The sequence below is a fragment of the Pteropus alecto genome, unplaced genomic scaffold (genome assembly GCF_000325575.1).
Source record: "Pteropus alecto unplaced genomic scaffold, ASM32557v1 scaffold786, whole genome shotgun sequence".
Classification (NCBI taxonomy): domain Eukaryota; kingdom Metazoa; phylum Chordata; class Mammalia; order Chiroptera; family Pteropodidae; genus Pteropus; species Pteropus alecto.
Window position 1 is genome coordinate 312,755 of NW_006438126.1, and position 20,996 is coordinate 333,750.

Below are 20,996 nucleotides of genomic sequence, written 5' to 3' on the forward strand. Positions count from 1 at the left end.
CAGGCTCACAGCTCCTTCAAACAGATACTGTGCCCCCATCTCACCCACCCCCACAGCCCTGCTGAAGGGACAACCCTAATTGGCCATGTTTTATGTCACATGACTCCCCTCTCCCTGGCCACAACTGTTCAGTGGTCTATGAAGGGCTGGCTTAAAAGGCTGGGAGTCTGGGCCAATCAGCTTCTTGTTCTTGAGAAGTTGAATTGAGTAATCAGGAAAGCATCAGACAGTGAGCCCAGGAGCAGAAGCTGTAGCCTGTACAGAGAGCAGGAGGCCCTGATGTAGATCCTGAGCTACCATGGGTCAGAAGTCCCCATTATAGATGAGAAAGAGAAGCGTGGAGGTAGAGAAAAGGCCAGGTAGAGGTTGAGGATGTGAGCAGGTAGCAGGGGACAAGGCAGAAAAAGATGCAGGTGCTTGAAGGGTAGCTAAGCCACATAGATGTGTCAACATAAGAACATCCAAACCTACAGAAAAATGGTATAAGAGTTTATTAAAGCCAAAATGAGGACATGCCTGGAAGCAAGATCTTATCAGGTAAGAACATTTGAGAAAATGCTCCAGAAAATTAGTTTTGCATTTCTTTTTATACATTTAGAATCAAAGGAGAGGCTATAAGGAAGTTTGCATGAAATCCATTGGTGGTAGATTAGCAAGGTGGGGGTTGGGGGTTGTGATCTCTAGAATTGGGTACAGAGTAAAATGAAGAGACACATATTTCTTTTACATTGGTAGGTACAGGATAGTTAACATTTAACATTTACAGTAAATAGAGATGATGTGCTGGCAACAGATAAAGAGAAATTTTGGGGTCATCATGCTGGTGCTAAGAACAATGGACAGTGTTCAATTAAGGTAAAGATTAACCTCTGACTAAGGAAGCTGCAGGCCTGGGGTGTGACTACCCACCATGACCTGTCTAGTTAGAAATTTATGACCAGATCACCTTGTGGGTTACTTTCAGTCACTGAGCTTGTCAGGTTTTCTGCATAGCCCCCTTTTTGTTCAAGATGCAACACCAGAGGGAAGAAAAATGTTCAAGCAGGACACTCTTCTTAGAATTTTCCATGTATTGACTCTTTTAATCCTCACAACTACCCCATGCATAGGTGTTGCTATCCAATTGTGTAGAGGAGGAAACTGAGGCACAGAGGGGTTTAATGGCTTTCCCAAGCTCACAGTCAGTTAGTGGCAGAGCCAGGATTTGAATCTTGACCACCAAGCTCTGCTGTGTCCAGGGGCTGGAAGACTGGGTGTTCTCAGCTCTGGAACAACTTAAGTTCCCCAGTCGAGAAAGTGCAACTTCACAGGTAGAATTTAGGATTCTGGTTTCTTTATTTACGATTCTGTGTGGCTCCTTACATACATTTCCCATTCCACGTATATGCATACTTGAGCTCATCTAAGGGAGTCTGTTCTTCGTATAACTGGTTCATTATTCAGGCTCAATTTAGTTTGGCATAAACATGAAGTATTTATTTAAAAAATCTTCTCAAGTCATTGTTTTCAAGTACTCTGTTGACTCTCCCTTTTCTGTCCCTTGATAACATCTTGGGCAGATTCTATGATTTCTTTTTGACTATTAAGAAAATAAAATTTAAAACTCCAAATCTTGCCTCTGATTGAAACTCACCTTTCCTGGGGCCTGGAATGGGTGGGAGGTGGTTTGCTATTTTCCCTAGATTGAGCAGGATTCTTGGAGACCAGCTGGCTCCTCATGGCTCAGGGATGGCCCTGGTTCACCCTCTGCCTAGACTCACCTCTCCCTCTCCCCACTGAGTGATGAAATGGGTTCCTGATTTCCACCCACCTTCTACCTTGCTGAATAAGTAGCAAGGCCTGCAGAGGGTCAGGAATTTCTGGAGGGCCGGATGCTGCAGGTATAGTCAATGGGCTCATCACCCATGCTACCCTGGCCTGAGCTCCTTCTCCTCCTCACTGCCCTAGGTCTTGTAATTCTCTTTTAGATCCTCTGTGAATTTTGTACCAGGGCCACGGTCTGTTCTTGGCCTCTCAAGACATTCCTCCTACTCTTTAATCTACCTCCTCTCTAATGCCCAATTACTTTCCAGAGCTCCCTGCTATATCCCTCCCTGGGCTGCCCTTCTTCTCCCTCCAGCCCTGAGTTCTCTCTGACACGTTAAGCTAGTCCCATCCCCTGGTGAACCCAGGCATGGTCAAGCCACTTCCATTTCAGAAGCTCCAATCTGAGAGGCCAATAGTGGGTTGAGAAGAAGTTGCTTTGTGTGGTTGTGGTTCCTCCTGTTGGAGTGACGGTTCTTTATCTGATCCACCAGAGTCACATACCCAGTTTGGCTGCTCACTGTCACTGAGCTTGCATATTTTGTCTCTCTCACATACACAAACACACAGACACAAAGGAGGCGATATGCAGGGGTGTTGTAGACAGAAAAAATTATATGATTCATTTAGAAAATAGTAAAGAGTGGATTTCAATTTCCTTTGAAAATTACAACACAATTACTCTTCTGTGGTTGCTTCTGCGGGAGTAGTGGGATTCTATTCTTGGACCCAGGGCACCTGGAGTCAGAGGAGTTTGTCAGGGAAGGTTGTGTAGGGCATCCTGCATTAGTGAGGGTGGCTCCATGGAGAGTGGGTGTAGTTGGAGTGAGAGATGAAGGGCTCTGTGTGCGAGGGGTCAGGAAAATGTAGAGATATGGCAACTGTGAAGGAGGACTTAGAAGATGGAAAGATGACAAGGGACATGCTTGCACACCATCCAATAGACCTGGACTAGAGCAAGACAAGTGAGGCAACTTGGGGACAGAATTTAAGGTGGTGTCACTCTCAGATTTGTATAAGTGGATCCTAATTTGCATAGGGTGCTGGCTGGGTTCTGTGCCACGGGGGCACTATAGACTTAGGCCCTGGCTCACAATCCCTCAACAGACCCATAATATAGACAAAAGATGGGGTGAGGATATAAAGAGAACAGGTAGCAGAGTGTGGCAAATGTTTGTGGTAACACAGCAGTGTCCTGTCCAGGAAGATAAAGTTGAGGAACAGATGACCCTCCTCTATCTATCTGGGAAGACTTCCTGGAGGAGGAGATAGGAATAGTTTGGGTAGCTATTTGAACTATGGCAGAGAGGGAGTATTACATGCCTATATGTGGGTGCATATGTATGTGTGCGTGATACTCTGCCTGTGGATCTATCACATGTGACTGCTGCAGGACCACAATAGCTGCACAAGCCTGCAAGGTCAAGCTCAGCTGATAGGAATCAGGGCTCGTGGTTCTACGGGGACTCATGGCAATGTTGTTTTTATTGTTTTTTAAATATTTTTTTTATTTATTTAACATCAATACTTTTATTTATTTTTTTCTTTTCTTTTTTAATTTTCTTATTCGCCCTTCCCCCTACCCTTTTCGCTCTGTTAACCACTAGACAGGACAATGTGTTCGAGGTGCTTTTCCTGTTCTCTTTCGCTATAGGCTCTTATCTCAACATATATCTGTTTACTGGCTGATGAAATGGAATGTCAAGTGTAGAGAACACTGGAGAATATTAACTGAGCCTGGAGTTAGGGCTCTGGCTCTGTTACCAGCTAGATGTGTGACCTCAGGCAAACTTAACCTCTTGGAGCTTCTTACTCTTGTGACAATAGCTTAGATGACATATAGTCTTTTATTTACTGCTCACAACCTCCTAAGAGCTGACCATCTATATGCCCATTTTATATACAAAGACACTAAGATAAAATGAGAAAGTAAGTTTGGGTGATTTCTAAGGATTCTTTTCAGCACCCAGATTTTACAATACTGTGGAAATTTACCACCAGAGTAGATTCCTAAATGTTTGGGAAGTGTTCTCATTTTATCACATATGTTAGTTTTCTATTGCTGCTGTGACAAATAACCACGGGCTGAGTGGCTTGAAACAACATGGATTTATTTTCTTACAGTGCTGGGGGTCAGAAGTCTAAAATCAATCTCACAGGGCTCAAGTTAAGGTGTCAGCAGAGCTGTGTTCTTTCTGTGGGTTCTGACAGGAAGATCCATTACCTTGCCTTTTCCAGCTTCTACAGGCCTTCTTCATTCCCTGGCTTGGAACTTCTTCCTCCATATTCAAAGCCTGCAGTGTAGCATCTTCAGATCTCTCTTTCTGACCTCTGCTTCTATCATCACACTCTTGCCTCCCTCTTATAAGGATCCTTTCCCTTAGATTGGGCCCACCCAAACAAACCAGGATAATTTTTCCATCTCAAGATTCTTAACTACATCTGCAGAGTCCCTTTTACTGTGTACAATAACAATTCATAGCTACTGAGAACTAGGATGTGAACATTGGGGCGGAGGGGGCCATAATCCTTTCCTCTCCTTTCCCCTTCCCTCTTCTCTTCTTCATTCTTCCCTTACATGTGCTAAAACAAACATTAACATTGTATCTGGAAAGGGAAAGACAGTAGGTTGAGCAAGCACTTGTCCACTAGTAAATGAAGCTTATTATGAATGTATACTCTGAGAGAGAGAGAGAGAGAGAGAGAGAGAGAGAGAGAGAGAGAGAGAGAGAGAGAGACAGAGAGAGAGAAGGAGAGAGAGAGAGGAAGCGAGTTTAACTTATAAATAGAGGGGGCTGATTTACGTATCAGAAAGCACTTATAATGAGCATTGTTTAACAGATTACAGAAGAGAGACTTCAGCTGAAAGGCGAAGAATATAGCTTGGTGGTTAACAGTACTGACTGTAAAGCCAGACAGACCTGGGTTTGAAACCTAGCCCCTGTTACTTTTTAGCCAGGTGGCCTTGAACTTCTCAGGTTTCTGCTATAAAATGACAAGAAAAATATAGACTGAATGGGGTTTTGGTGAGAATTATGAGATAGTGTTAGAAAGCACTGGTATTCTCATGATACTAGAAAGTATGGTCCTACCCAGAGGCAGGGATTGGAGGAGATGACCTTGAAATAACTTGTGGGCTCTTTGAATGTGGGGCCGAGTCTACATATGTCTAGGCCCTGAGTATATATTCAATCAACTTTTGCTTTCGGATGAATTCAGAGCTGGATTGTCCTTTGGCAGGCCTTCCTGTGTCTACCTTCTAAAGACCAGCTGAGAAGAACTATGGCCTGTGCATGGGCCCCTGTAGGGATGTAGATAAATCAGTGAACTCTACCCAATCTGTGAGCCTAAGGAGCAGGGCGAGATACTGGCCTTGGGTCCCTGGAGGAGGTGGGACTCCTGACAATTGAGAACAGAGCAGCAGCACCTCCCCTCTAAGCAGTGGAAAAACACTCACTCCTTTGCAAGTGTGACAGGCCAGCTCTACTTTGTGTCAATACACTTAATGATTTGAGACATGATTGATATAGAAAGCAAAATAGCTATAATCCATCTGTTGGGAAAGAAGTAGTGGAAGAGCAGCACATTCAAGGGAAATCAGGATGCTCTGCTCTCCCTTGTTTGCCAGTGGAGCCCTGGGCTTGAGGTAAGGGATTGGGAGAACAATTTTCAGAGAGAGTCATCCCCATCTCCAGCCTTGAGAAGTCTGGAGAAATATAATCAAGGAAAGGCCACATAGAAAGGAAGTGATGTAGGGGAGCAAGAGGAAAACATCTTAAAGTTAGGTTTACAGGACCAGAAGCCCCCACTTCCTCTGTGCCTCCTCCTGTGGGGCTTAGGGCAGGTGAGTTAACATATCTCTGTGTTTTTACTTGGGGAGTAGACGCAGGAAGTGCCCTGCCTAGGTCCCCTTGTTTCCTTCTCATGTTTCTGTGCACCTATGTTCTTGCTGACAGCTTGTTCACTGCTCACAGCTTAAACATGAAGCCTTCGGAGGACTCCTCTGGGGCTCCTAGAGTCACCTCACCTGGATGTGCCCAGGAGTTGACAACCCTCCTTACCCTCACCGACCACTTCTGGGGAAAGGGTACAAAAGCCCAGCACATTTCCCTCAAGATGGGAAATAATTCAGCAGTGTAATTTACACCTCAGAGCTTTCCATGGGATCAAGCTGAGGTGGGGACATCACCTGAAATCATACTCTATCTTGGCTTCTTCCCCATCCCTGTTCTACCTGCTGTCATTACCTGATTAGTTTCTTCAAGTAGCAGTTTCCTAATAAATACCTGCACATGTTTCCTTTTCTCAGGATCTACTTTTAGGGCAGGGATCCCCAATCCCCAGGCCACGGACCAGTACCAATCTTGGCCTGTTAGGAAACGGACCGCACAGCAAGAGGTGAGACGTGGGCAAATGAAGCTTCTTCATCTGTATCTGCAGCCACTCTCCAGCGCTAGCATCACTATCTCATTTCCACCTCAGATCATCAGGCATTAGATTCTCATAGGAGCACCAGTTCCTGGTGCCAAAAAGGTTAAGGACCATTGTTCTAGGGAACCCAGCCTAAGACAGCCCCTAAGCAAATTTGGAAGAGGTTCAAGCAAACTTAGATAGCTCACAAATTTAGTTAGTTCACAGACTCTTTAGTTTATATTGGGTTCTGTGCATGGATGTGCATCTCCAGCTACTCAGATCTGGCTCTGGAGAATTATTATGGTCTCCCACCCCAGCCCCACTATCTGCCTCCTCCTGCCAAAAGTGGATTTGCTTTTCTATGTCTGCTTCATTTGGACAGATATTACAATGAACTTACATTTCCTGAATATATACTATCTGATGGCTGGAAGATGGATGTCTCATATTGGACTACTATAACAAAAAATACTATAAACTGGGTGGTGTAAATATGTGACATTTATTTCTCACAGTTCTAGAAGCTGAAAGTCTAAGACCAAGTGCTGGCAGGATTCAGTTCCTGGTGAGAGCCTACCTTCTTGCTATGTTCTCACGTAGCCTTCCCTTGGTACATGCATGAGGAGAGAGAGCTCTGATCTCTCTTCCTCATCTTATAAAGACACTAATCCCATCATATCAGGGCCCTATCCTTATGACTTTAACCTTAATTATATCCATAAAGTTTGTATCTCTGAATACAGTCACACTGGGGGCTAGGACTTTAACATATGCATTTTGGGAGGACACAATTTAGTCTATAGCAATGAGGCAAGGCCTTCTTGAGTGAAGGAATCTTCAAAGTAATTTAGTTTGGTCTCTCGGGTTCTACTTGGAAAACCTACAGTGCCAGGGGACTGCAGGAGTTAAACATATGACCTTGATGATCAAGAAAGAATCTGCCATATATAGGTAACTGGGAATTCACTGTTAATGGTAAGCATGCTCTCAGGATACAGTGGGTTTTTGTATGTTTTTAGTTTTTTTGTTTTTTTTTTGTTTTTTTTGGCTGGCTCAGACTTCCTTGAATAAGGAAGAAAAAGAAACGTATCATTTCTTTCCAGAATACTTTCTCACTCCTGTTCAGAGGATCTGTCCCTTATTTATTTATTCACAGTATAAATATATATTGAGAGCTGCTTCCTTCTTATAACCTGAAATCCAAAACAACTGAGAATCCAGAAATGTGGAGGCCTGCAGGGTTGGAAAGATAAATTATCTTTTCCAAACTGCAGATCAGATTGGGACCTGGGAACACCCTGGTCCCTTAGGTCCTTCTCAGTCACCTTCTGTGATGAGTGCCTGCTCAAAGAAGGGGATGCAGATGGGATCAAAGAACCAAATAATCCCCTCCCATCCCCAGGGTATTGTTTCAAATGCCCTTGGAGAGGCGGAGTCCAGGATGGAGGCCAAGAAGTTGTTGGCTAGGGGAATGGGCAGAGCCCTTGCCAAGTTGTACATTCAAGGACTTCAGCTATGCCTCAGTGAGATATCTGGCTTCAAGAAAGGAACCTATGGAACAGACCAGAAGCAAACACCAACAGCTTATGAAAGACACGAGAGAATTATTCTACAAGAGAAATAACCAATCTAACAAATAATCTTGGTAATATGTCATCCTCTAAGACAGTCCTCAGGTCCCTACTACCTCATTAAGTAAAGACCTACTTTCCAAAGGTTGCATCTTCCTCAGTGTCCATCTAAAATGTAGCCAGAGAAGACAATGGGCAAGGGAGATTTCTCAGAAAACACACCGAAGGATGAACAACCTTGCTTTCCAGCAAGCATGGGGAGTGGTTGTACTATGGGCTATCCTGTTTTTCATTCTCTCTTGTTTTATTTTTATTTTTTATTTTTCAATTACAATTGGCATACAATATTATATTACTTTCAGGTGTACAACATGGTGATTAGACATTTATATAACTTACGAAGTAATCATCCTGATAAATCTAGTTCCCATCTGACACCATATAGTTATTACAATATTATTGACTATATTCCTTGTGCTATACTTTACATCCCCATGACTATTTTGTTACTACCAATTTGTACTTCTTAATCCTTTCCCCTTATTCACCCACCCCCACAAATTCTCTCCCATCTGGCAACCATCAACATGTTCTCTGTATCTATGAATTTGTTTCTGTTTTGTTTGTTTATTTATTTCATTCTTTAGATTCTACACGTAAGTGAAATTATATGGCATTTGTCTTTCTCTGTCTTACTCTACTTAGCACAATAGCCTCTAGGTCCATCCATGTTGTTGCAGGTGGCAAGATTTAATTTTTTGTGGCTGAGTAATATTCCATTGTATATATGTACCACCTCTTCTTTATCCATTCATCCATTGATGTACACTCAGGTTGCCTCCATATCTAGGCTATTGTAAATAATGCTGCAATGGACATATGGATTTGCATGTCCTTTCGAAGTAGCGTTTTAGGTTTCTTCAGATAAATACTCAGAAGTGAGATTACTGGTTTCTTCTTTGTCTCTTGTTATAGCCTTTGTTTTAAAGTCTGTTTTGTCTGGTATAAATATTGCTACGCTAGCTCATTTTTTTTCTTTCATTTCCGTTTTCATGAAACAACATTTTCCCATTCCTTTACTTTCTTTGAGTGTCTTTCAATATGAAGTCTCTTTTAGTCAGCATATGTAAGGGGCTTCTTTTCTTATTCATTCAGTCACCCTAAGCTTTGATTGAGGCATTTAATCCACTTACATTTAAAGTAATTGTTAATAGATATGTAGTTACTGCTATTTTGTTGTTTATATTTTTTAATCTTTATTCTTCTAAAAGAAGTTCCTCTAATGCTTCTTGTAATACTGGTTTGGTGTTGATGAACTTTAGCTTTTTCTTGTCTTGGAAGCTCTTTATCTCTCCTTCAATTCTAAATGACAGCTTTGCTAGATAGAGTAATCTGGTTGTAGATCCTTACTTTTCATCACTTTGAATAGTTCATGCCAATCCTTTCTGGCCTGCAAAGTTTTTGTTGAGAAATCAGCCAACAGTCTTATGGGCACTCTCTTGTAGGTCACTAACTGCTTTTTTCTTGTTGCTTTTAAGATTCTCTCTTGTCTTTAACCTTGGGCGTTTTAATTATGTTGTGTTTTAGAGTGGGCCTCTTTGGGTTCATCATGTTTGGGACTCTGTGCTTTCTGGGTTTGTATGTGTATTTCCTTCGCCAGGTTAGGAAAGTTTTCAGTCATTAATTTTTCAAATAGGTCCTCAATTCCCTGCTCTCTCTTTTCCTTCTGGTACCTTTATGATGTGGATGTTGGTATGCTTGATGTTGTCCCAGTAGCCCCTTAAACTATTCTCATTTTGTTGGATTCTTTTTTCTTGTTGCTGTTTTGATAATTTTCTGCTGCCTTATCTTCTAAATCTCTTATTCAAGCCTCTGCTTCATCTAATCTACTGTTGATTCTAATGTATTCTTTATTTCAGTATTGTATTCTTCATTTCTGACTGGTTCTTTTTTTGTGTTGTCTATCTCCATTTTTATGTTTTTGGTCTCTTTGTTAAAGTTCTCATGAGCTCATCTACTCTTCCCTTAAGTTCATTGAGCATCCTTATGCCAGTGTTTTGAACTCTCTGTCTGATAGATTGCTTGTCTCTATTTTGTTTAGCTCTTTTTTGGAGCTTTATTATTTTCTTTCATTTGGGACATGTTTCTTTGTCTCTCCATTTTGACTGCCTCCCTATGTTTGTTTCTATATATCAGATAGGGCTCCTATGTCTTCTGATCTTAATAGAGTGGCTTTATCTACCAGAGGCCCAGTGGCAATCTCCCTGGTCACCTGAGTTGGGTGCTCCAGGTGTGTCTTTTGTATAGGTTGTATGTGCCCTACTGTTGTAGTTGAGCTTTGATTACTGTTTGCATGTCAATGAGAAGGATTGATCCTCGGGCTAATTCGTTGTGAGGACTGGCCAATGACCATGGTGGAAGAGCTGTTGTGCACAGGCTGACTCTACAAAGCAGAATTTGCTTTAGCAGGGCCCTGGTGCCTGTCCAGTCTGCCCTTTGGGTGTGTCCTCCTGGGATGCAACCCCAGGTAGTGCTCTAGCTTGGTCCAAAGCCAGCCACAGGGCATGCTAGCCCTTGGGGACTCCTGGGAGGAGCCCAACACAGGCCAAGTTCAGCCATAGCCTGTGCTCTGCCAGAGCCACCTGTCATGAGCCACCAAGCAATCTGCAAATGGCTGTCACTCATGCCAGGGTTGAGAGGCCATGTCCATGTCCTTGAGAGGCCAAGCTGAGAACTGAGGCTAGCTACCTGTAGTGTCAGGCTTGGGGTTGCTCAACAAGAGATACAGACCATACCATGGCCAGATGCTGCTTATTTGGGGTTTGTGACCTTTGAGAAATTTTAGGAAAGTCTGCAGTATGAGCAAAGACAGTCCACTCACATGGAAAAACCACTGGGAGAAGCTTGGGTGGGCCCACAAGTTGGATGGGGAGGAGTCTCAGGGAGTCACAGGGCAAAATTACCAGTGTTAGCCAGGTTGATGGAGACTCAGATATGGCAGCTGCCTGCATTGATCCCTGGGAGGGATCAACAAAGAGACAATGGACTTTGCCCAAACTTCTGTCTGAGTGTAAGCTGCTCCTCCATCCTTTTCCCTGAAGCCAGACAATTCAGTTCTTCCCCATATGTCTCTGGTTCCTTTCAAGCAGCTGCCCCAATACTGGAAGTCAGAATGCGTGAGTCTATCAGTGAGTAAGTCATTGTGTGGGTTCTTGAAGAGGAATGTCTGAGACTCCAACCACATTCCATCTCACTCAGCCACTATCTCCACTGATTTACACAGCTAGAAGTTGTGAGGACTTCTCTTCCCATCACTGAAACCCTGGACTGGTGATCTTGGTTTGGGGATGGAACCCCTCGCTCCTCTGTGGGGAGTTCTGGAGCTGAAATATCTCTCCTGAATTTTAATTGCCTCATGCAGGACAGCCTATTCAGCATCTCTGCCCCTCCTACCTGTCTCAAGGTGGCTTCTTCTGTAAATCCTTTGTTGTAGGACTTTTGTTCAGCTAGACTTCAGGTGATCTCAAAGATACCTATTCTCTTTTTTTCTTAATTTGTTTTATTTTTTATTTTTATTATGGTGACATTAGTTAACAAAATCCAGTAAGTTTCAGGTGTACACGTTCAACAGTAAGGCATATATAGTTAGATTTCTTTCTGTCACCACATATTTGACTCTTTTTACCCCATCTGCTTACCCTGTTCCCCCATTCCTCCCACCCTCTGGTAACCACTAGTCTATTGTTCATATCCATGAGTCTCTGCTTGTTTGCCCTGTTCATTTGTGGCTTTTAGGTTTATATCCCACATATAAGTGATATCATGTGGCTTTCAACTTTTTCTGTCTGGCTTATTTCACTTAGCGTGATTATCTCAAGGTCAATCCATGTAGCATAAATGGCAGTATTTCATCTGCTCTTATGGCTGGGGAATCCATGTCCCAGCCACCATAAATAATGCTGCTATGAACATCAGTGTACAAATATTTTTTCTGATATAGGTTTTCAAGTCTTTGGGGTAAATACCCAGTAGAGGGATTGCTGGATCATATGGTAGATCAATTCTTAGTTTTTTGAGGAACCTCCATACTGTTTTCCATAGTGGCTGCACCAATTTATAATTCCACTGACAGTTCACAAGGGTTCTCATTTCTCCACATCCTCGCCAAAACTTGTTTGTTGATTTATTGATGATAGTCTTTCTGACAGGTGCGAGGTGATATCTCATTGTGATTTTGATTTGCATTTCCCTAATAGCTAGCAACGTTGAGCATCTTTTTATGTTTCTTGGCCACTTGGATGTCTTCTTGGGAGAAGTATCTGTTCAGTTCCTCTGCCCATTTTTTAATTGGATCATTTCGTTTTTGTTGTTATTGAATTATATGAGTTCTTTGTATATTTTGGATATTAGGCCCTTATCGGAGGCTTTGCTTGCGAATATATTTTCGCACTTGGATGGCTATCTCTTTACCTTGCTGACAGTTTCTTTCACTATGCAAAAGTTTTTCAGTTTGATGTAGTCTCATTTATTTATTTTTGCTTTTACTTCTCTTGCCTTTGAGGTCAAATTTATAAAATCCTCTTTAAGTCCAAGGTCCATGAGTTTAGTTCCTATGTTTTCTTCTATGCAATTTGTTGTTTCAGGTCTTATATCTGGGTCCTTAATCCATTTTGAGTTAATTTTGGTGTGTGGTGATAGACATTCTCTTTTTTATTACACTTATTTTGTTCTCTTTCCACCTTTATGTACTATTGATGTTGCAGGGGGTTAGGTAGGGAGTGTTAACTGTATAATTCGGAGAGTTTGTATGACCATAAGAGACCACACCTGGAAGTGACCAAGAAAATGGTGTATCTTGAGGGGCAGAATTATATAGTGTTTAATACACAGATAATTTGAGAAGACTTTTTTCTTTGTTTCCTCACTCCTTCATTCACTTCATATCTGTGTGATTGGAGCGTTACTTGACAACTTTGTGTCTCTGCTTCCTCATTTATATAAGGGGGATAATAATGGTGTATATGTAAACTGTGGATCATGTCTCTTTGTCTGTCATCTTGCTACCACCTGGATGTAGAGATGGAGGCCAACATGCAGAGGAGAGTAGAGCTAGGAGGTGGAGCAAGATGGAGAATGGTCAACATTGATTGTGTGAACCCCTAATTCAGTCATGCCTGAATCCAGCCTTATGTTTTCCTGGTCCCTTTTATGGAGCATATATCCTTTTAACTTAAGCTTAGCCTGATGTATTTTTATCACTTGCAACCAGAAAGGGCTAGTTGATATATCTATTGAGTGTGTCAATTACTGGCTATACAAACCTCCATTCTCAGTATGCCAGTGGCAGATAAGTAATACAGTGTAGAAAGTATTGAGATAAAGAAGTCTAGGGGGCCATGGAAGCATATATGAAGAGTATCCATCTAGGTATGGTAAATTATGGAAAGCTTCCTGGAGTAGATAACATTTTGACTGAGTCCTGAAGAAATGGCAGAGGAGAGAGTCTCATGATGGAGTGGTCACTCTCTCAGTCACTGGAGATTTTAAGGATGGGCTAGAAAACAACTTGCTGGAAATGTTGACTAGAAGATTTATGCCTTGACTGGTAGGTTAAACTGAATACTTTCAGTGAGAAATATAGCCCCTGGACACCACCATGGTTCCTGCTCCATGAGGATGACAGCCTCTAAGGTGGAGTCTTAACCTGATGACTCTTCACTGCTTTGGCCAGAGCATGTGTTTTGTTTGGCCCATACCATGTTTAATTTTTTTTAAATTTTGTTGCTGATGTTTAAAATTGAGACAGTTCACATAAAAGTATGAATTTGGGGCTTCTCCTGAATAAACAGAAAGCCCGACAACACCTGTCCTACATTCCACGTGCCAAAAATGGGCTGGCTTTGAGGAAGTGTGCTCCATTCACAGAGGACTCAAATTCACACAGGACTCTTATGTATATGAATATACTCCAGTCCTCACAGTGGGCCTACTTCACCTACTATTTTTTTATCTTACCTGGTAGGCCCCTGTAGTAATTTGAAAGTGAACCCTATTTAAAGTAAGGACATACTGAACATGGACGAGGTTGCATGTACCAGTGGGTGAATCGAGTGGGTGAATACCCATCTCTGGCTCCTTTTCCTCTGGTGCTGCTGGTTGTGGCATATACAGGAAGAGCAGATTCAGAGACTTGGATATGGACACTGGGTATTGGAGCAGGGGTAGGGGCTTATTTGGTTTTATACCATCCAAGGCCACCTGGCCTAGCAAATGGAAGTTCCCACATGGTTTAATCTAGCTTACTAGCATTCTGCAATGGGATCTGGAGACAAATCTAGGCTGATAGAAATGTATTTTTTCCCCCTTTTTGAATACATTCCATCTCTTTAAAGAATCTCTTTGGGGGTAGCTTTCACGTAGTCCTGGGTCCCTAGGACAGAGTCCTTCATAATAGCATCTTTGTGGGTATGCATGTGTGTGTATGTGTGTATATTTGAACATTTATTTGACATTTGTTGTTTTCATTCTAAGCTTAGATTAGATTTAAACTGTATTAACCTAAGGTGCCATTTAAATCCAAAATTAAAGTTATTCATAATAATTGCCCTTTCCCAACTTTACTGAGATATAATTTATAGACCTATTTTGATGTGTAGAACTCAGTGAGTTTTGATAAATGTTTACCCTTATTTAACTACCACCACCACAGTTAAAATATAAACATACCCATTATTCCCAAGCCTCTCTTGTGCTCTTTCCTAGTCAATCTTCCCATCACTTCTGGTGCCAGTCAATCACTAATTTGCTTTCTTGTCACTATAGATTAGATCTCTTTTTTCCAGAGTTTCACATAAATGGAATATATAATATATGCTCTTTTGTAAGTCTTCTTCACTCAACATAATTTGAGATACATCAATTTTGTTGCATTTATGAGTAGTTCATTCCTTTCCCTTTTCCTGAGTAATATCCCATTGATTGATTTATCCATTCACTTATTGATGGACACTTGGATTGTTTCCAGTTTTGGGTATTACAAATAAATCTGCTGTGAAGAAACAAGTATGGGTCTTTGGGTCGATACATGTTTTCATTTCTCTTGAGTAAATATCTTGAAGTGGAATTGTTGAGTCTTATAGTAAGGGTATGTTTGATTTTTTAAGAAACTGCCATTTTTCTAGAGTAGTTGTTATACCTTTTCACATTTCCACAGTAAAAAATGAGAGTCCACTTCATGGAGCCATCCAATGTACATGGATTGCTCCATGTTCTTCCAACACTCAGAATTTCATTTTTTTAGATTTTAGCCATTGAATGAGTGTATAGTGGCATCAAATTGTGGTTTTAATATGCATTTCCTTGATGATTAATGATGTTGAACATCTTTTCATGTATTTATGGGCCATTTGTATTTATTTTTATACATTTTATACAGTATCTTTATATCAGCATTCTCCACCTCTAACAGAGGCAATAGAAGATTGTACAGAAAAGTAATTCTCGGCATAGTAAATCAAGTTCATGAAAAGGACTGATAAAAAGCTATAGGTATGAGAGGGAGGGGAGCTCACATCCAATCTTTGAGTTAGAACTGGAATGCTGGGCTTTTGCCATTTTCCCAACTAAGCAACTGGGACAAGTGACAAACAGAGGTCTCAGATTTATTTCTGTGAAGGGAATGGTTCAGTGCTTGAATGGTGGCTTTAACTCAGCCTAGGTGAACTGCTATATTTGAACTCATCAGGTCTATCCATGGATCAATCTCTTCAGTCTGAAACCTGCTTGGACTGACTTTTTTTTTTAAGTGACCAAGACTACTGTTTGCACCAGTCAAAATGAAATTTGGCTTTAGGAAGACTCAGCTTAAGGATGAGTTCTGTAATGCAGCATGACCTTGGGCAAGTCTCTTTTAAGATCTCGTTTACTTCTGTAATGTGGGATAGTGAAATTTATCTCACAGCATTATTTTTGATGATTAGGTTTGACAATGGACATGATGCTTAGATATACCTGTAGTTTTTATTGGCTCTGGTCTTCAAGTTCCTGCTTCTGAAAAATGAATAGGCTGGATCAGGTGATCTCCCAGGCCTATCCTGATCTGATATATAACTAGGAAATATAGTAATGCACTTGTCCAGATCATGGAATAACTTTTCTTCGTGGCATGTCGATAAATCTCAAGAGGGGAGAACATAGTATTAAATGTAACCAAAAAAAAAAAATCCAAATTTCTGTAAATAGGAGCAACTTTTAACTTTAACATCCAGTTTAACACATACTACCTCTGGGCTAATGACTTTCTTCTTCCTGCCACCTCCCCAGGCATCAGCACCATCCAGCAGGCCCATATGTTTGGGTTAATAATCTACCAAGCAAAGTCAAGTCTCAGATTCAGTGGTTGCCTCTATCACAGACTTGGAGGAGGTACTATGTGGTGCTTCAGTTTCCCTTTCTTCCCAAATGGTCTACAAAACTTGCACATTCTTTCCTGGGTATCAAAGCTATTTGTTATCCTCTAGAATGTGCTCTGAGGTCCAATAAGAGTTAGCAGGATAAATAGCAAGAATTATTATTAATTAGTGAAAATATGTATAATCACATAATTGGAGTGTATAATAGATGCTTCGCAGCTGCAGGCAGAAATGGAGGGATGCACAAATGAAAGTCAGGGAGGAGGTTTCCATAGATCCCAACTAATATAGAAGTATGAAAAATGTCGAGGGTTTCGCACTCCTGATACCTTGCAAAACATAGATTCAACAAAGGTCAGTGTGCCAGGAAGCTAAACAACTCAAAGAGTCAATGAATGAATGAGTCCTTAGTATTAGTAGCTGACATAAATGAAGCCACTTCCCCCAGTAGATCATTTTTATGCCCACAATTTTGAGCTTATTAGTGGGTTTGCTTTTTTTTTTTTTTTAACAACAGTGTCAGATTTTTAATGAAAGAGCTCAATCTCTGCAGTAACCGAGGAAGAGATAATAACACCCACTTTTAGTTGGCTTCCTAGGCTGTCCCCTTGGATTCTTGTATCTTTGAGCCCTTGAAGCTCTGTCATACCCCAGCAGAGCTTCCACTCCCTCTCTGGTCCCAAGGGCCTGTGTAATTATAAATGAGTCATGACATCTTAGATATATTTGTTTCAGGGCTCCTTTGTTGGAAGAGGAGAAATAAAATAGCAACTGAGAGTCTCTTCTCAGTACATTGAACTCAAATTTTCCTCTGCTTGATTGAGGATATGGAAGAAGGTTTATGTGTGTGTAGTGGGGCGGGGAGGGGGATGGGAAAATAGGGCAAAAGGGACAGGAAATAGGTGTAGGTGATTCTGGGAAGGGGGATGATGATGTTGATGATGATGATGATGATGATGATTGATGATGATGATGATGTGTTGAGTGTTTCCAATGTATCAGGCACTGTGCAGGAGGTATGCTATCTGCATTAGTTTATGTCATTGTCACACACTCTTATAATATGGATGCTGTAATTATCCCCAGTTTATAGTAAAGGAAACAGAAGCCAATGGCAGAGAAGTCACTTGACCAAAGTCACCCAGCTGGTAAGTTATGGAGCCAGGACTCCAATCCAGATCATTTTCGAAAGCCCACATTCTGTAACCACCTGCTCTACTCCCACTGGCACACAATATTATCAGTTCTTTTGCTGCTACTGCCTCCATACCCACCTCCACCTGTGTTTCTACCCCACCATCTTCATAGACTTGCTGCTTGGATCGAATGAGCTGATACTTATTAAATACTTAGAACAATGATTAGTCCTTTGTAAGCATGCAATCAATACTAGTTTATTATTTTTTATTATTATTATTATTATTATTATTATTATTATTATTATTACTGTTATTTGCTGTTTTTCTTTCTCTGTACCAGATATTCTGCTGGGTGCTACAAGACAGCAGAGGTGACACAAACATATTTCCTGCCCTCTGGGGATCTCACATTATAGTTGGGAGATAGGATAGATGCACATAGATGATAAAAGGCTATGTCCGATTTATGCCAAATGCATGGCACACACAGTAAAGGCAATAGAAGTCCAGAGTGAGGAGTGACACTGTGTGGGATGAAGAAGGACTTCATGGAGGAGACAAGGTAGGACCTACACTTGAAGGAAGAGCTGGGTTTTTAAAGATAAGGATGGAATACATGAGGCTAACACATTCAGTTAGAAATAATAATGTCAGGATGTCAGCTTCTCTTCCTAAGAACAAGGACAAGGACTTTTGTCTGTTTTGAAAGTTGCCATATCTCTAGTTCTTAGACTAGTGCTTGGCCCGGAGTAGATTTTCAAAAGACACATGTTGAAAGAATGAATGAAAGAAAAAAAACGTTCATGGGAAATTGCAAGCTGTGTTTAGATAAGGCTGGCAGACTGATTTGGCCAGAGTAGATAGTGGGTGGTGGGAGTTGAAGAGAGAAAGCTGGAGGCAGCATTTAAATGGATCTTGAAGAATAAGTCTGATTATGATAGATGGAGAGAAATGAAGGAGCTACAATAAGGCCTGGTGTGGCTTCAGATAAATGCTGAGAACAAATGAAAAAGTTCACCATGTACAAATCTGGCATTTCTTCCCCCTACCCTTGGCACCCGGAACAGCAGAAGTAAAACTGGGCGTAGGAACCCTGTCTCAGAGCAGAACGTGGCCCTCAGGCTGGTCTGCAGCACAGAAATAGCAATGCAGCACACAGACACCTGGTTCCATAACTCTGTGTCCCATCAGCGTGCATGTGCCCCTCTCAATTTACAGCCCACAGTATTTGTCTGTGTCGGTTTATGTCAGCGTCTTCGCTGTGCCAAAGGCTGGTCTCAGCTGACTCTTTAAACTGACTGCTTGGCATCTTTAGTCTAAGCAACTGTTCAGTGGACGTGGTGTTCTCGCTTTCCAACAACTTGCTTAAAGGTGGTGCAAGAATGGTCTTTGGATTTCTTAGTAAGTGTTGGAATTGTTCATGTATATATCTAGCTCCTAGGTTAGACCTATTACTCTTGGAGGAGAGGAAGTGTTTTCTATTCTTAGCTCCTAGGTGTCTGCAGTGGGGCTGAAATTAGTGATTCTAAGATATTGATTAAACATTTAAAAAAAATTTTCTGTTATCACGGTGGACCCATGCTAATGCTTTCAAATTGAGTATGGATAAATTGGGAAAGTGGAGATTTAGACTTGGAACACAGTAATCTACTAATTGATCACAATGACACATATAGAAGATTAAATGTTGGGAATGTAACAATAAAAGTAGAGAACAGAACAACATTCTCTCATTATTTTCCCAAGTGAGGCTCTGTTTTAGGAATTATATGGAGATAGTAGAAAGAAAATTTTTGAAGTTGACACATCTAAGTTTAATCTCTGTTACTTAGGAGTTGAGTGATCTCTGGAAAATTCCCCTAACTCAATGGTTTCCAACCTGGGGTGATTTTGCCCCCCAGAGGACATTTGGTAATATCTGGAGACACTTTTGGTTGTCACAGTTGTGAGGGTGAGTTTGCTACTGGCATCAAGTGGGTAGAGGCCAGGGATGCTGCTAAACATCCTCAGTGCACAGAACAGCCCCACAGCAAAGGATTATCTGACCCAAACTGTTAATAGTGCCAAGAATGAGCAACCCTATCAACCATATTGAGCCTCTTTTTAATCTATAAAATGAGGTGAAGAGCAGCTACCTCCCTGGTTTCTAGGGCAAATAAATTTAGTGTGTATTGTGTGTGTATCAGGGGCGGGGGGATAGTCCCTGTCATGTAGTGGACCCACAATTCATTTCCTTCTGTTCTTCTCTTAAGGATAGAGAAGTTGGAGAGAACTCAGAAGTCCTTCCAAGCTAATAACAGGGCAGAAAGTAACATTTTGAAGGAGATAAAGAGAACTGGGATTATTCAACCTGAAGAAGAAAGGTGGCTCAAAGGTGACTTAATAATAGTCTTAAAGCCTAAGAAGTGTTATTATTTAGGGGAAGATAATCCACTGCTTTCCAACTCCACTGAGGAATGAAAACGAACCACAAGAAAGTGGAATTAGGCTAGATATAAGGCAGAGCTTCCTGTCTACAAAGGTCAGCAAAAGAGCCTTCTGAATCACCATAAATCCAAGGATTGTGTCATATCTGAATTTGTTTAACTAAAATTTATTACCAACTTCCTGTGTGTTGAAGAGCTTTTGGGGACAATAGGGGTCATGTGGGCATAGGGAGAAATACAACAATAAGGATAGTAAGACAGTAGGGTCTTTGCCCTCAAAGAACTTAGGGATTCATTGGGGGCATGTGGGAAGTGATGTAAATGATGTAGGCGAGCACCAGGTAAGGCTCTAGGAGGTCAAAGGTTTAGGGGGTAAGAGAAGGAAAAGAGGGGTAAGTATTTTAAATGGTTCTTGAAGATAAGTCACATGTTGGTAGATGAAGAATAGAACCAGGGAAGGTGGGCACAGGAGGCCTGGGGTGGTTATAGGAGATGGGTAGGAGATAGGGAAATATGGGGTGTGTTGGAGGAGTAGTGGAGAATTCTCCAAGAGGTCTGGGAGCAGACAGGTGGGAAAAGAAGTCTGGGCCAGTTGATACAGCCACTATGGAAAACAGTCTAGAGGTTCCTCAAAAAATTAAAAATAAATATACCTTTTGACCCAGCAGTTACACTTCTCAGTACTTATCCAAAGAAAACCAAAACAATAATTCGTTAAGATCTATGCATCCCTATGTTCATGGGAGCATTATTTACAATAGCCAAGATATGGAAGCAACTTAAATGCTCATCAACAGATGATTGGATAAACAACTAGAGATTATTATGCTGAGTGAAATAAGTCAGACAGAGAAAAATAAATACCATAAAATTTCGCCTATGTGCAGAATCTAAGGAACAAAAAGAACAAACTAATTGAAAACAGACTCACAAATATAGAGGATAATCTAGTGATGGCCAGAGGGGAGGGGGTTTGGAGGGCTGGGAGAAAGCAGTGAAAGGTTAAAGAAGTACAAATTAGTAGTTAATAGATGGTCACGGAGATGGGGAGCATGGCATGGGGAATGTAGTCAGCAGTAATGTAATGGCTATGTGTAGAGCCAGAGGGAAGTTAGAGTAATCGGGGGGATCATTTCCATAAACCATATAAATGTCTAATCAATGTAATGTATACTTGAAACTAATAATAAAATAAACTACTAAAAACAGAAAAAAAAAAAAAAACAGACATGG

At 41.3% G+C, this 20,996-nt stretch overlaps 1 long non-coding RNA gene across 3 annotated transcripts in view; it reads left to right on the top strand.

Moving 5' to 3' along the window:
* Nucleotides 1-220: 220 nt before the first annotated feature.
* LOC112482838 overlaps nt 221-20,996 on the top strand; it is a 30,301-nt gene continuing 9,525 nt past the window's right edge. For 2 of the 3 annotated variants that reach the window (XR_003047419.1, XR_003047418.1), the window contains exons 1-4: nt 221-537; nt 17,285-17,346; nt 17,678-17,899; nt 19,590-19,711. This is a non-coding gene — a long non-coding RNA (uncharacterized LOC112482838). The remainder of the gene's footprint in view (nt 538-17,284; nt 17,347-17,677; nt 17,900-19,589; nt 19,712-20,996) is intronic. The other variant, XR_003047420.1, reaches the window with a different exon arrangement.